General features: G+C 41.2%; 1 protein-coding gene across 4 annotated transcripts in view; it reads left to right on the top strand.

Annotated features, from left to right (window-relative positions):
• The first annotated feature begins 1,046 nt into the window (after positions 1-1,046).
• The window catches only part of PXYLP1 (2-phosphoxylose phosphatase 1), a 65,462-nt gene continuing 52,032 nt past the window's right edge, over positions 1,047-14,476 (top strand). The window contains exon 1 of one of the 4 annotated variants that reach the window (XM_062606262.1): positions 1,047-1,160. The gene's annotated coding sequence lies outside the window, so the exon portion shown is untranslated. Of the gene's footprint in view, positions 1,161-1,407; positions 1,551-10,428; positions 10,960-14,476 lie in introns of those variants that run through there. The other 3 variants (XM_062606267.1, XM_062606263.1, XM_062606261.1) reach the window with 3 other exon arrangements.

The following is a 14,476-nucleotide window of genomic DNA, read 5'->3' as shown; positions in this document are numbered from 1 at the left end:
GAGGCCATGCAGATAAGTAGGTCAGCTGGCAGAGCAGTATGACAATGGAGTTGGAAGCTGGCAGAAGGATCCAGGGCAGCAAGCAGAACCTTGGGAGTATGTGACCCATATACACTCATTGAGGTTACTCCTGGCTGCAACCAAAACCCTCCAGCCATTTGCCATAAACACCGGCGCCAAATGTTTATTAGTACCAGCATGTCTGCTTTGATCACCCTGTATTTGCATGGGTTTTGCACAGACACGTCAAAACAGATGTGTAAAGGGAATTAAGGCATTTTCCAAATCTGCAGAACTAATTTCAGAGTCTGGTTTAGGGCTACACTGAGGAAAAATCAGTGTATTTCAGAAATGATCAGCTTGTAGGATTGCACCAGCGCTCCTGCTGGCACAGCAGGAGCAGCTCCTAGAAGGGAAAAGGCTGGTTAACTGGAAGCTTTTTAGTTGGCAACAGATCTTGGCAAATACAAGTTATGAAATGACTTCATTTATATCAGCTATATAGCAAAATACGTTTTATCTTTTTATTGAAATTCATGGAATTCTCCTTTGACAAGGGCCTGAAATTAGCATTTCTTACAAAAGGGCACTACAGCTTCCAGCTGCACTTCCCGGTAAGTATGAAAAGAATTTGCCAGCAGTCACCAGCAGTAACCATTTTGCTTCGCTGCCTAAGATGTTTGTGCTGCTCTCCAGGGACCCGATGGCCACCTCTCGACGCTGAGAGCCGCAGAAGTAAATCCAGGGCTCTGATGTTGGGGAACCCGGGCTAGCTGCCCGCTGTTGGTCCGGGAGCCGCTCGCTGGTCTCTCACAAGGGTGACGATGTCCTCAGAGGGCTTAAACCGCGCGGCCCCGGGACCGCCTGTACCGAGGCCAGCAACGGGCACCACCTCGCCATGCCGGGCTGCCGGAACCGCGGAGCGGGTGTCCCCGTCCCGCTGCGGGGCTGGTCAGGCTCCGGTCCTTCCCGAGCCAGCCGCTCACTCGCTCACCCGGGGCGGGGCCTCGCGCTCCGGGGCGGTGGCGGGCGGCGTGGCCGCTGGGGGGCGGCGCTGGCAGGAGCCGGGGCTCGGCGGGCTGGCGAGCCGGCGCCGTGGCGTGGCGGCGGGCAGCGGCCCCGGCCCCGGGAGGAGGCGCTGAGCGCGGCAGGCAGGGCAGGTACAGGCGCGCTGCGGGCTGGGTGTTCCCCCGGCCGGGCAGGCGAGACGGTTCCCTGGGTGCGCTGCTGGGGAGTGCTTGGGCTGGTGCCCGGTACGACCCGGCTGTGTGCGCCTTGCTTCCCTCTTCCAGTAAATACTCGGCGGGTCCGGCGGGCGGTCGCTGCCGACGCCAGGGGACAGAGCGGGGACGGCGGTCCGGGCGTACTGGGCACGGCGGGAGCGGCCACCCCGCGTCCCGCTCCGAGGGCCGGGAAGGGTCCGCTGCTGCCCCGCGTTCCGGGGAGACCCGGGACAGCCGAAGCGCTGCGGGCTCGGCTGGGCTGGCTGAAGCGGCCCGGTGGGCGGGCGACTCGCCGGCGGCCAGCCGCCCTCCGCGGGGCCTGGGCGGGTAAACTTTGCCGGCCGGCCGGTGCCCGCGGCTGGCAGCCACGTCCTGGCGCGCCCAGGCTGGATTCGGCGCGTGCTAGCGGTCCGTGCGTTGTCCCGGCTCAGCGGCGCCGGGCCGCAGGGGCGTGCACACAGCGTGCGGGGCTAGAGCCCGCGACGGGGCGGGCCCGGGGTCCCGCGGAGCGGAGCCTCGGTGGTGACGGGTTTCGGGTTCACCAGCTTTGGCCGGCGAGTGCCACAGAGCTGCCGACGCTCTCCGGCGGGCTGACGCTTTGTCGTCAGTTGCTGGCCGATACACTGTGTCTGGACTGGAACAACTGGCTTGAATTTTATCTTCTTCTTGATGCCTGTTGTCTTTAGCGTATCTGATAGCAGCCCCTGTCATTGTATACACTTTAACCTAAATATTTGTAGAGCCTCGAACAGACTTCTTAGTGTATTCTGTGCTGCAGGTTCCGAAGGAATAACCCTGAACCTCTTGACAAGCGTGGTCTTTTCATCAAAAGCACATTCTGACGTAGAGATTGCCTTGGCCTTCATGTGAAATGTTACACTTAAAAATAAATACATTTAAAAAAATCAGTGAAAGTGTTCTTTAAAATGCTAGGGAATAAGGAGTTAAACAATGTATTTGTAAATACCGTAACCTGAATTTCTGAACAGATCACTTTACGTAGAGGCTGGGACAATGGAAATGACAGGGTGGGCAGTGTGCGTGTAATGGCCTATTAAGCCTTTTATTTGTCTGGCATTACCGTCTGAGGTGAGCATCTACTTCAGACCTTAAATTTTCTTTTCTACAGGTTTTACAAGTACAGTTCCATGTGGCTGAAAAAACTAGAGGGTAAGTGGCTCTATCCTTGACTAACTGCAAAAGCTGTCACATATAATAAGTTATTGTGCCAGTATTACAATAGTAATGGGATATTAAACCAACACATTTTGGCAGTAAGTAGCTGTAATACGTATGCGCTGTTTTGACGTCTGTAGAAGGAGGATTAGCTCAGACAGAATTTATAGTGGGAGGGTGTGAGTGGGATGAAAAGCAAAAGCTGCTTAATTTTAATCTTCTCAAAAAGGTAACTAAAAGTAGCGCATATGATTAAAACACATATGCTCCTCTCTCTAATGGCTTTTAATTGTAGTCTCTTAAATATTTTATGTAAAATCAGTAGTGCTGAAACATTGATTTTTGTCAGATTCAATGTGTACTAAACGAGATCCCTGTTCTGCAAGAAAGGAAGTACTGAGGAGTAGCAGGGTCTCGTGTGAAGGTCTGACAACAACAGAGCTGTAAAAGTGTATTGGTGTAACTAAACCTGTGCATCTGTACCTGTGTACCTACACAGGTGTATCTCTGGTTAGACTTCAGGCATTTACTTATATTGTTTTATTTTCATAATTTTGAACTTGCTTTTCCCTGACAGCCTTCATTTGTCTGTTGGGCATCTTTTAGTTGAAAAAGCAGTCATCTTAGCATGAACACATACAAAAAGCAATCCTTCGGGGTGTGCAGAATTACTGTCCCCCATGAAGTCTGCTTTCTCCAGTGGTTTTACAATGGGGTGTATATTTTTGCATACTTACCTTCCCTCATGAGCTCCTTAGATGAAAGAAACCCTGCGTGTCCTGTATGGTTTCTTATGTAAGTCTTTGTTCATTTTCATTATGTCGTAGGAGACCTTTGAAACTAGACTTTGGTTGAGTTTTTCTGGATGCTTTTCTGCTGAAGTTGCAGGTTATTTATTTATTTTTAATTAAAAAAGTCTTGTATGTGAAGTGTATCTTCATGTCACCTCCTGAAACATGAGTGAATTCATGTGGTCCTAAGTGTGCCTTCTATCTGGATTTATAGTCAGTTCTAGTTGCGTATTCGTTTCCTCTCCTCAAGTTTTTTATTCTCTTTTAACTAACAAAAAAATATTGGCAATTAGTATGTAAAGAGCACATTGAGATGTGTGTTGCTCACATACATCAAATAAGTGTAGGAATGTAATGTTAAGCCATCTACTAACATATGCTTTGTGTTTTAGATATGATTAGATTTATGGTTTATGAGGGATGCTACAAGACAGGTGGTGGTACCTTAATTGTTCAAGAGGGCAGAGCGCTCAACTCTGCCTCTACCGAGATGATGGACGTGCCTCTCAAAGGAGTATTGGGAAGCGCACACAAGACATGCAGCTATTGCTTCAGGTGTTATAGGAATCAATGGTGAAGGAAGTATGAGAGGACTAAAGAAGATTGAAGGTTTTTTGGCAATACAAGAAGGTTTTTTGAGAGTCACCAGTAGATGTGCAAGACAGTTACTGATCAGATACATGAAAAGACAGCACAGCAGCTCACTGTGCTGGTAAGGACTTGACTAGCACATGCAAATGCTGCTAGACAGCAGCCTCAAAGGTGAGGAAAGTCTTGTTTAAAAAGAACCTCAATCGTCCAAATGTTGGACAGACAGTGTGCTTTGTGACAAAACTGTTCAAGTGGTGTGTTGCGTTTGGGAAGTGTTTGAACATAGCCTTTAATCTTGACTTGCTGGGAGAGGGAGTTGGTAAGGAACCACCTATGCATTGATTCACATTCAGGAGGTTGTATATAAAAATAGCTTGGGTGGTAAATTATATACAGAAATGAAAACTTAAATTGTGTAGCAAAAAGGGAAGAAATGCCAAATGCCTGGGAGGAGACTTTAAATTCAGATTTCCTGCAAAATTTCTACTTGCGTGGATTTTGGTGTTGTGGAAGTTTTACTGAAATGGAACTAAAATATCACACTACTGATAAAAAGATAATGCTTTAAAATACGTATATGTATTCTTTCAAATGCTTTCCAGAATTCAGGTCAATGTATGGTATAAATTACATAGAAATAGAATTTGAAGCAATTGATCATAAAGCTACATATAGGATGATGATGATGACTGAAGGTTTATGTTGCAGCTTTCCAGGAAGACATTAGAGATGTTGTATGGACCATGACACACTTCATTTTCTGTTAAAATCAGACTGCAATTTGGTGATATCCAAATGGAGTCCCCTTAAGCAAGCATTTGACTTTGAAAACCATTTAGGGCAGAAAATACTAGAAATGTTATTGTCTAAAACTTGTAACAGAGGGTACATGAATCTTATGTCTACGTAGGAGCATGTGAGTATAGCCCATACGGCTTATTTTGTGGCATCAGATATAGGTTAGAATTCAAAATAGATGTTCTTGTTTGTCTTGAAAGTATTAGGTGGTCTCTTATTACAGCTGGGTGAGACACTCTTTTGCTCAGTGAGGAAATAGAGTGGGAAGGTGTACTCTGACAATCAGTGTTTATGATTCTTCTAAAAATAATGTCATTTTATTGTGTTCAGATAATGCCTGAATCATAAATGTAATGGTTTATTCTAAGCAGCAGAAAAGAGCATTTTTTTCATGGTGCAAGATGATAATAAAAACACTTGCCAGGAGGGCTACAAAGGTGGATGGTAAGTGTGTGATGAAGCACTAAGTGGTTCTGATGACAGGCAAAGGATTCAGAGCAAGATTAAGAACTGTTTTGTGTTGATTAGAGAGGTGAACTGGGTATTGAACAGCTAGACAGCTGGCATATTTCATTAAAATAACTGATTTTTGGAAGCTGAAATAATTGGGCTTGTTTGTTTGTGGCACATGGAATAGACATTGTTCAGAAATGCTGTTTGGAAATACTAGTCAGTGACTTTTCCAGCTGTTTCATCCATGGTTTCTACAGCCACCTTAAGCCTTTTCAGGGACAAAGAATGAAGTCAGTTTCCCCCAGAAAACTGTCACATGATTCATGGCTTCACTTGTGAAAATGAAAAAATAAATGCCACAACTTTGTCTCAGTGTCTGCTATGGTGTATTTCACAGTTACTTATGTAGTGGAAGACACCATTCTAAGTTTACCTAACACAGACCTTTTATCACCATCTCTGGTGATAAAAAGGGAGGCCTTGTGAATACCTGGTACACTCTGTTAATAATTATTTTAATAGGACAGAGCAATGCTAATGCTGGACCTTGAACTTTGCCATATTTTTCATGCTTTGTTCATCTTCCTCACATCTGTGTTATGATGCTGGTTTACTGATTGCCCCTGAAGCAGAAGTCTGAACATGGACTGTCTGTGAAGGCTTTTGGATGCCTTCATGAAGAGCTTCTGTTGGGCCAATAAACTGTGAAAACAACTTTGTGGGAGTTAGCAAGAAAAATGCAGGCAGTGGGCCTTTCAGATGAAATGCTAGGACATCGTGTTTAATCCCAGAGCTGTTTACCTAAGCCTATTTTTATTTTTCCTTTTGAGAAATACGCTTGCACCTTTGTGTCTCTTAACTGTAAGAGGGCATTGTTGTAGAAGTTAGCTTGTGCTGCTGCCGCAATAATCAGGGATAAAACAAGGCACATCCTTTTGCCAGCAGCACAGCAGTTTTCCCAGTACGTGGCCTGTGTTTTTCCCCATCCAGCTATCCAGCAGCCAGGCAAGTTGGCAGTTGTATGAAGTGTTGTGGGGAAGAAAGGGCAGCAGAAAATGCTGTCTGCTGATTCATCTGTGTAATCACCATTCTGGGGTTAGATTGCAGGAACATGACAAAATTGTTGAATAAAGCCTGTTTAGTCTATTTTTTTTTCCTTTCTTTTCTTTTTTTATTTTTTTCCAGTATGAGCTGCCAACTGTTGGTGCTGCAACGGGCAATAGTATAGACTGTGGACATGAACAAAAGTTTTCCGTGTGGAAGACAGGAAACAGAAGTGTGTATCTACCATGTAATTTTGAATTAATCCCTGTGATTATGGTAGGATTGAACAGATCCCATAGCAAAGCTATAGTCAGGAGAAAAAATATTTTGAAATTAAGGTCAGAATATAGCTTAAGCATGAGGATAGAGTAGAAACAGAATCAGTACTGAAATATGTGTCAGCCCTTCCATCCCTCTTGCACAAACACTTCAACAGGTTGTTTCACTGCCATTTTTCACAGTATAATTTAGATAATTTAGTTAAATTGTGTTTTACTTAATGGAAAGCTGTCAGTAATAGCCACATCTCCAGCTGTAAATTGCTATTTTTTAGGGTAAGATGAAGATATACATGGCTAGCTAATGGTTACAGGTGGAGTTGTGGTAAGTTGCCAGGGGAAATTAGTGGATTCAGATTCCAGCAGTTTTCCATAGGGTGATGGATTATGGATCAGCTGAAGAGGGGATACAAGAGGGGATACAAGATGGGATGGTGAGTAGGCCGAAGAGCTTGGAGTAAGTAAGTCAGTGAGCTTTTACAATTTAGTGTCTCCCCAAATCCGTTCAATTGGAATACTGTGAGCAAATCAGCCTGAGAACTCAACCCCTGAGAACTGTGGGCATGTAACCTTTCAGCATTAGAATATATATGTGTGAAGGGAGGTTATAAACAGACCCAGTGTAAAAACATCTGTAATTAAAAGAATAAGGGCAGATTTGGGAGCTCAGGTCCTACTCTCAAATCCATCTAACCTGAGCAGAAGTGCAAACATGGAGGGGGGCATACTGACATCATCTCAGATTGTGGATAGGGTAAATTTGAGCTGGTGTGGGAAAATAAGCATTTTCCTGCATTTGTGAGATTTCTTCACTGATTTGTTTATTCAAATTAACTTCACTGGTTGATTGCAACTAGTGCATCCCTGGAATGTTTGCTTTCAAAGTTAGTCCCAGTATTTGCAGCAGAATGCAGCAACCCCTGACACTGGAGCAGAGAGAGGCAGGTTCCTGTTCAGAGGCATGTTCAAAAGTCTATATTGGAAACACATATGGAGAGGAGTGTTACAGTAAGACAGGAAGTTGTTCAAACAGTTAAAACTGTAAAAAGTAAAAGCTTAACTAAAAAAGTATATCAATTCAAGCATGTTAACTGCTTTGCCTTTGCGTGCTTTTTGGAGCTGTGATGTTATCTGACCAGCCACTGGCTGTGATCTGTGTGTGATTATGATTTATACTCATACAATTATGAGCATATGGTATACCATTTAAAAAATCGTAAGTTTAAAATAATTACATTCTGGTGCCATTTTTCAAGAATTATTGTCTGTATGTTCTGGAATGGTTTTGCTGCCAATTAAGATTCAGTTCTGGCCTGTAGCCATCAAGATCATAAGGTTTCTTTCAAGTTTCATAATAATGTTTAAAAAAAGTCACTTGATTTCCTTTAAGGAAGTAAAAGCACTTCCTCTGTTTTTGTTTTTACTTTCCCTGCAGTTCACAGACGTGCATGACCTATCACTGTGTAGGAAAAGGAGTGGGAACATTTCTTTTGACATTCCAGAAGTGGATGACTAAGAGTTGGGCTTGTGACAGATTTTCCTAGATATATAATTTTGTTTCCACAGGGCTTCCTAAGTTATGTGCTGCACTGGTAGGTTGTTGCTGACTTCAACATTTTTCACATTTCTGCAGAGTTAAGATATATAGCTGTAGAATACTGACCTTATTTCCAACCAAAAAGAGGTAGTCAAGGCCAGGTCACAGCACTTACTGAGAATTTTGTCTGCATGGAAGGATCTCTTGAACTAAGGGTTTAAATGGGCCAAAAGAAACGGAAGTTAAGGACACCTACTCCTTGAAGTATTTCATGTTCTCATACATTTGCTGTTCAAACAAATAAACTGAGTGAGACCTATAAAATCATTATACTTGGAAAACAAAAGCCCAAATCATGGGCTTTCTACAATTCTGAAAGGGAGTATGAAAATGAGAGAAGTGGTAGTTAGACAGCAAAAGAAATGCAGCAGTCTGTCTTTTCAGTATCTATGTTTTGGGTATGCCATGAAGTATGACTTTTTAAAAAGGGGAATGGTTTGTGATCCAAAGTTATTTAAAAACCATTTAAAGCTTTGTAATTTGACAGACTGCATTATAGACTGGATTTTATTGATAGCTTCCCTGTTAAGTCTTCTCTGTGGTTTGAAAGGAAGTAGTCTGTGCTATATCATGTCTTGTTCAAAATGCAGCTTCAAATTCAAAACCACATCCATCTTCGGAGTATCTGCTGCTCTCTGAGAGACCTTAGGGCAGTCGTAGATTGGTGGGTTTCTTCCTGTGAATGAAATGGTCTTTCTCAGTCTTCATTTTGGTAATCTAAAAGGGGTCTGTTCCTTAGAGCTGGGGACTTTATTTTAGATTTTTGATTAATTTGAGCAGGTTTGTTGGAGGCGTACTTAGGAAATGAGTAGTCCTGATAGGCTGAGATGTGGGAAAAGAGTTTTGGGAAGGGAACTGCAAGAGAAACTTTCTTTGAAATGTCACAAAAATGCACATGGCAACGGCATGTGCTTGACTTCAATGCTATTGGTAGTGGAATTTTCATTGTATTTTTTTCTCAGTGAGGTACAAGGACACATTCTAAAACCTTTCGTATATAGCAGAGAATCAATCTGCAGCAAATATGTTTCTGTGTAAACCCTGTCCTCAAAGCAGTCATCAAAGGCAGACTAGTGTGTAGCCTAGAAAATGTAAAGGTTTATATTTACATGCAGTTTCTCTATATTGTCAGATAGAAAACAAAATTTTTGTTCAAAATACTCCAGTTTGTTTGCAAATATTATTTTTCTTGCTACAGAAAGGGATGCTGTCAGTCAGCTTGCAATGATGCTTTTTCCTGTCATTTGGTGGGCTTTATCTTCTTTTACTTAATAGGAGTATAACAAATCTTTCTTACTGAAATTAGAAAAAATAAAAGGTACTGCGTATTGAGTTTAGATTTTTGTTTCTGTTAAAGAGCATAGGTGTGAAACCCAGGGGTATATGAAGGCCCGGGTTTTGCTCTCATGTTTGTAGAAATTGATTATACATCCATTACAACTTAAAAATAGCAGCAGCGGTGTAAATTGATTGTAAGGAGCTGCAGTGAGATTGTATTTGGGTTTAGCATCCAATCTCTGTAAACTCTGAAGCAGGAAAACCCAATGGAAATCTGCTCTAATGTGTTTTCATTTGTTTTTTCATTTCATGTTTTGGTGGCTTGCTTGTCAGCAAACTGGTTTAGAAACTAGCCCAGCGAGATAACCCAGATATATTATGTGGCATCACAGCATCTGTCGCCATTTCTTCTCTGTATGCATCCTACAAAGGCAATCCTATGGATCCTGTGCTGGATGCAACCAGTAATAGCAAAATTAAAACTCGGTTCATTTTTAGTGCTTGCAAGCAGTGACATAAATACAGGCTTAAATATAAACATTTTGCTGACCAAAAGAGATTAAGACTTGTTTCCAACTTGGGCATCTATGTCAATTTTGATGAAAAACTAAGGAAAGAAAAATACTGTGTATGATATATATACCTTTGGTATAGGGACTTGTTGCATATATGATTATGTAGGTTTTGTGGGTTTTGGATTTTTTTGTTGTTTGTTTTTTTTTCTGTGTGTGTTTTGGATTTCTTTTATTTTTTTGGAGGGGAGTGGTGTTTTGTTTTGGGTTCATTTTTCTTTGTTTGGGTGATTTTTGTTTGTTTGTTTGTTTAATATGCAGGTACTGACAGAATTAAGATCATCCAAAATCTTCTAGGAAGGGTGAGAAAAAGTAATCAGTCGGGTAGGTGGGACTTCAAAATATGTAGAGGTACAGACCCTGTAAAAGGGACCAGGTGAAATGGTGGAGATGGTTTGCATTGGTAGATGGCAGGGTAAGTCATCCTGTTTTCCTCTGGAGAACAGCAATGAAGGGAAGAACTGTGTGGCACCTATTAAAAGAACACTTCTCTGCAGCTGATGGAAAGCAGGATCAGCATAACACCTGTAATCAGAGGCCTTGTAGAAGGGCAGATATTCATAATTGGAGAAAGTAGTACTCATACAGTCATTGCCAACATGCATGTCTGCTGAAGGACTGCAGTTCACAGGTTTCTGTGGGTGGAGCGTGGAGCTTTATCTGTGTGTTTCCCATAATGTGGAGCAGAATTCAGCAGAAGTTCTTGTCTTGGCTCTGAGCACTTCAGTGAAGTGACGTGGCAGAGCATCACCACTGACTAACAAGTATGACTAAAAGTACAAATCAAAAGAGAGAATGCATGAGCTGGCAAGCATGAATTTTGATGCTGACCATCACTTTGTGGTCTGATCTAAAGAGGTGTCTAAATCTGGCACAAAGTAGAACATAAAAGAGACTACAGACAGGTCGAAGTAAATGTTCCATAATTGTTTCTATGTGTAATCCTACTTTTCCTCTTTGTTTACAGTTAGAGCTAATTTAGACTCTTGTAAATTCCTCCCAGCAGGGGCATGTCATCTTTGCGTCCCAGCTGATGGGAACACTTATGTTCTTTATAAATAGACTAGTGAAGCTGGTAGGAGCAAAAATGCCTCTCAGGATGCTGCCAGAGCCTGGGCTTGAAGGCAGCAAACTGCCTCCAACTTGAACCTCTAAAGGGTAAGTGTTCTGGGAAGAGACAGAAAGGAGACTAAATTTAAAATGTTTTTCTTTCTTTCTTTTTAAGGGAAGGATGTGCATGACATATAAATTGTATTTGAATTGCAGCTGTTCAGAACTTCTCTCACATATACTGATAATTTTAGGAATAGAAGAGGGACTGGAGAAGGAAAAGGGTGGTCTAGGGGAATGGCATCATCCCAAAGGAATTACGTGTTTACAGCACCTTCTATTTTGGCAATATAGTTTCCTTAATATCTAAGTTAGTTTATGCATGTTATTTTTCTCTTAATAGTCCTAGGAACTATTGATTTTGTAGAAATAACTGCAGTAGTGATACCCTTTAGTGATTACATGTCAAAAATGACTGTGCTAGATTAAAAAAATAAATATTTTTAGGAGAATTCAGGTCTTTTAAAGTGCGACTTTGAAATGTTGCTGAATAAAAGTCACGATCATAGTATTTAATTATAGCATTTCTTCCAAAAACTTTTGTTTGAATTGTCAGAAGTATTTGGTTTTAGAAGGGGTTCCTTGCAAGGTGGTTAGTGGTTGGAGTATGGGAGAGATAAGCTTATACACTTACTCTATGTTCTGTGGAAGTGTGAAAAAGATAAAAGAATCAAACACTGTAATGACCTTTTCATGTTTCTTAACAGTTCCCGCACTTATTTTCCCTCCTCACTCCGACCCCAGTTCAAGAAAACACATCTCTGGCTGCAAAATAAATCAACTTCCAGTGCCAGGAAACCCATAAAGAGTAGTTATAATGTTGCAATGTTACATTGCATTAGCTAAACGTTAATGCACTAAACATAAGTTGAATATAGATGTCTCTGCATGACTGTTTATTACTCAATTTTAAGAGATCCACAGGCTTGTAGGTTCTAATTTTAATAAAAGAAATATACTCTAAAGGATGTGGACTGACAAAAATCAAATGCAAACCTAAACTATGTAAAAACTTGTTCTGCTTGCCTCTCTCAGTTGCTGATCCTTGAAAGAAGGAAACTCATAATGGTGATTGAAAAGCAGGAAACTGTTCTTTGAAGGTTATAAGCTGAAGACTGCTTTCTCAGATTTTCCAGTATAAAACTGTATGACAGTCCTGCTCAAACCTGAAAGCTGGTTAGGAGAAAGAGATGTTTAAGATATTCACCATGTTATCTGCCTGTGCACCTTGAGATTTAAAAGCTGAGATCTCAGAGTCAAGTGGACCTTTTCAGAACAGCGATTATTTTCATGGTATGGTCAAATCTCAGTATGGCTAATGGTCCCTTCATCACTTCTGAATGCTAAGCAACTCCTCACCTTTACTTATTAAATCCAGCAGTAAATTTGCTGCACAGTGGAAAAAAACGAGTTCTGTAGAGAGGGGCAAATTTTTTTTGAGTAAGAGCTCTATTTGATCCCTTAGCTATAATGAAGTGAGAACTTGTGTTGGTTGCTTTGATAGATAGGGCAATAGTGCTGTCCCATGTTCAAAAGCTTTTGTACATCTCAAGACCAGCTGTGCCAGTATGACGGGTTTAGAACCGACTAGATAAGGAGCAAACTTGGAATCAGAGAAAAGAGAAAATTAGATACAGGTATTTTAATGTTCTAAATGGTAAAATACATTAAAATTTAGCAACTTAGTTTTCTTTTATATATATATATGTCAGATGGCTTGCTACAAAAATTTTAAACAATTTGAAAATAAAGTTATAAGTGGCTATTAGTTTTTACATATCGACATGTAGCTATGCTGTAGTGAGTAGGTGCTGCTTCTTGCTGTTTCCATGCATGACTACTATGGAGTAGTACATGTTGCCTTTTTTACCCTGGCTTTCTTTATATCACTTTTTTTTTTTTATTTATTTTTAATGAGGCTGCTGACCTGTTTATACTTCCAGTCAAGTTCTGTGTTTCATGTGGTTACAGACTTCTAGCTTAAGTCATGGAGTAGGCTTACATGAGTAATGTTACTGAGCAGGCTTTGATTTTTTCAATGACGAGCTAGTTCTACATTTCTTAGAAATGCATTTTTTTACACCAAGTGATATGACCTATTTTTCATAAATGCTTTTTAAAAAAAAATGAAAGTTTGTTTGATTCTGATGGGAAAATGAATTACTAGCAACAATATCGCAGATGCTAGCTTTGTTACTTCATGATGCTATGCAAAATACAGTTTCAGTGTTGCAGGAATCATATGTCCAGTTTAAATTGCTGCAGGGGTTTTATGAGGCTTTCCTCAATGTGATGATTACAAGCATGAGTAACTAAGCAGGTCATGTGGACCAGAGAATTGGTGCTGCTGAGTGTTCCAGTTTCCTCTCTGCTCTGGTGCTTGATATAGATCTTTGTAGTGCTGGTCAATTTGGTCATGACCACACAATCCCAGCCACTATTTTTCATTCCTGCAGGAAAAAGAGAAAATCCCCTGAAGCACCAAAGAAAACGTTTGGCTCATGCCACTTGCTGACGCAACTATATTCTCCCAATTTCCAATTCAAGAGTATGAAATTCTCCAGCTATCAGAGAATGTCTGGATGCTGGACTTGTGGGTTTTAGTAGATGAAAAATATACTGCCTGGTAGTCTGCTGCCAAATGGCTGGGGAATAACTGATGGAGCATCATGAGTTAGAGTGAAAGTAAAGGCAGAATTCTTCATTATAATTGTATAAGGAGCTGTCACCTTCATTTTGGATGTCTTCAAAACAGATTTTGTCAGAAAATAAGCCTGCAGATGTAGGTGAAAGATAAAAGATGCATCAAAAAGCAATTATAGTTAAAAACTCTCCTCTGCATTGTAGAGAAATCACACTAGTGAGTGCGTCCCTGTTTTCTACTATGACTTTTTCTAAAACCGCATATGAATGTTACTCCAGATCAACCTTATGTTGTCTGTCGGCTTTTTGCTCTCCCTCCTAGGCTACAGAGCCTTGCTACAAAGTATACCTCTATCTGACTATGGAACATAGAATATAGTTAGAGACTTCATGCTACCTTCCTTTTTGGACAAAGCCACCATTTCTCTTTGCTGTTTCACTACAGCCAGTTTTGCTTGCTTGTATTTCAGTGGACAATGTCACTTTGGTATACCACATCAGATAAATACACTAATTTTATTGAGGCAGACTTAGAAGAGTACTATCGATTATTTATGGAGACATGCTATTTTAATCAAGTAAATTCATTTAAGCTGTCATGGTTAGTCAGTGTAATAATGTGCTTATGCTTCATGCTAGATAGCAGGTTTGTATTCTAGATGGATACAGGTGATTTAGAAGATGTAACAGTATCATCTAGTTGGCACAGAAGTCTGGCAGTGGTGGTTTAGTGTCATGTCTAACCTCGCAAGTGCATTGAAAGCATTGATGTCAAGTTATTTTCAGGGCCAGACTTAAAATAATCAAAATAAATAGCTTAGCTAGTCAACCCTGAAGAAAATACCATATTTCGCACAGGAGGAAGGGTTGCTGGGTGGGAGGTTCCATGTGGAGCACTAGCTAGCAATAGCCAGCTAGTGCT

The sequence above is a fragment of the Pezoporus occidentalis genome, unplaced genomic scaffold (genome assembly GCF_034315485.1).
Source record: "Pezoporus occidentalis ecotype Australia unplaced genomic scaffold, CSIRO_AGI_Poc_V1 ctg95, whole genome shotgun sequence".
NCBI classification, from domain to species: domain Eukaryota; kingdom Metazoa; phylum Chordata; class Aves; order Psittaciformes; family Psittacidae; genus Pezoporus; species Pezoporus occidentalis.
This window is presented reverse-complemented; position numbering and strand designations above follow the sequence as displayed.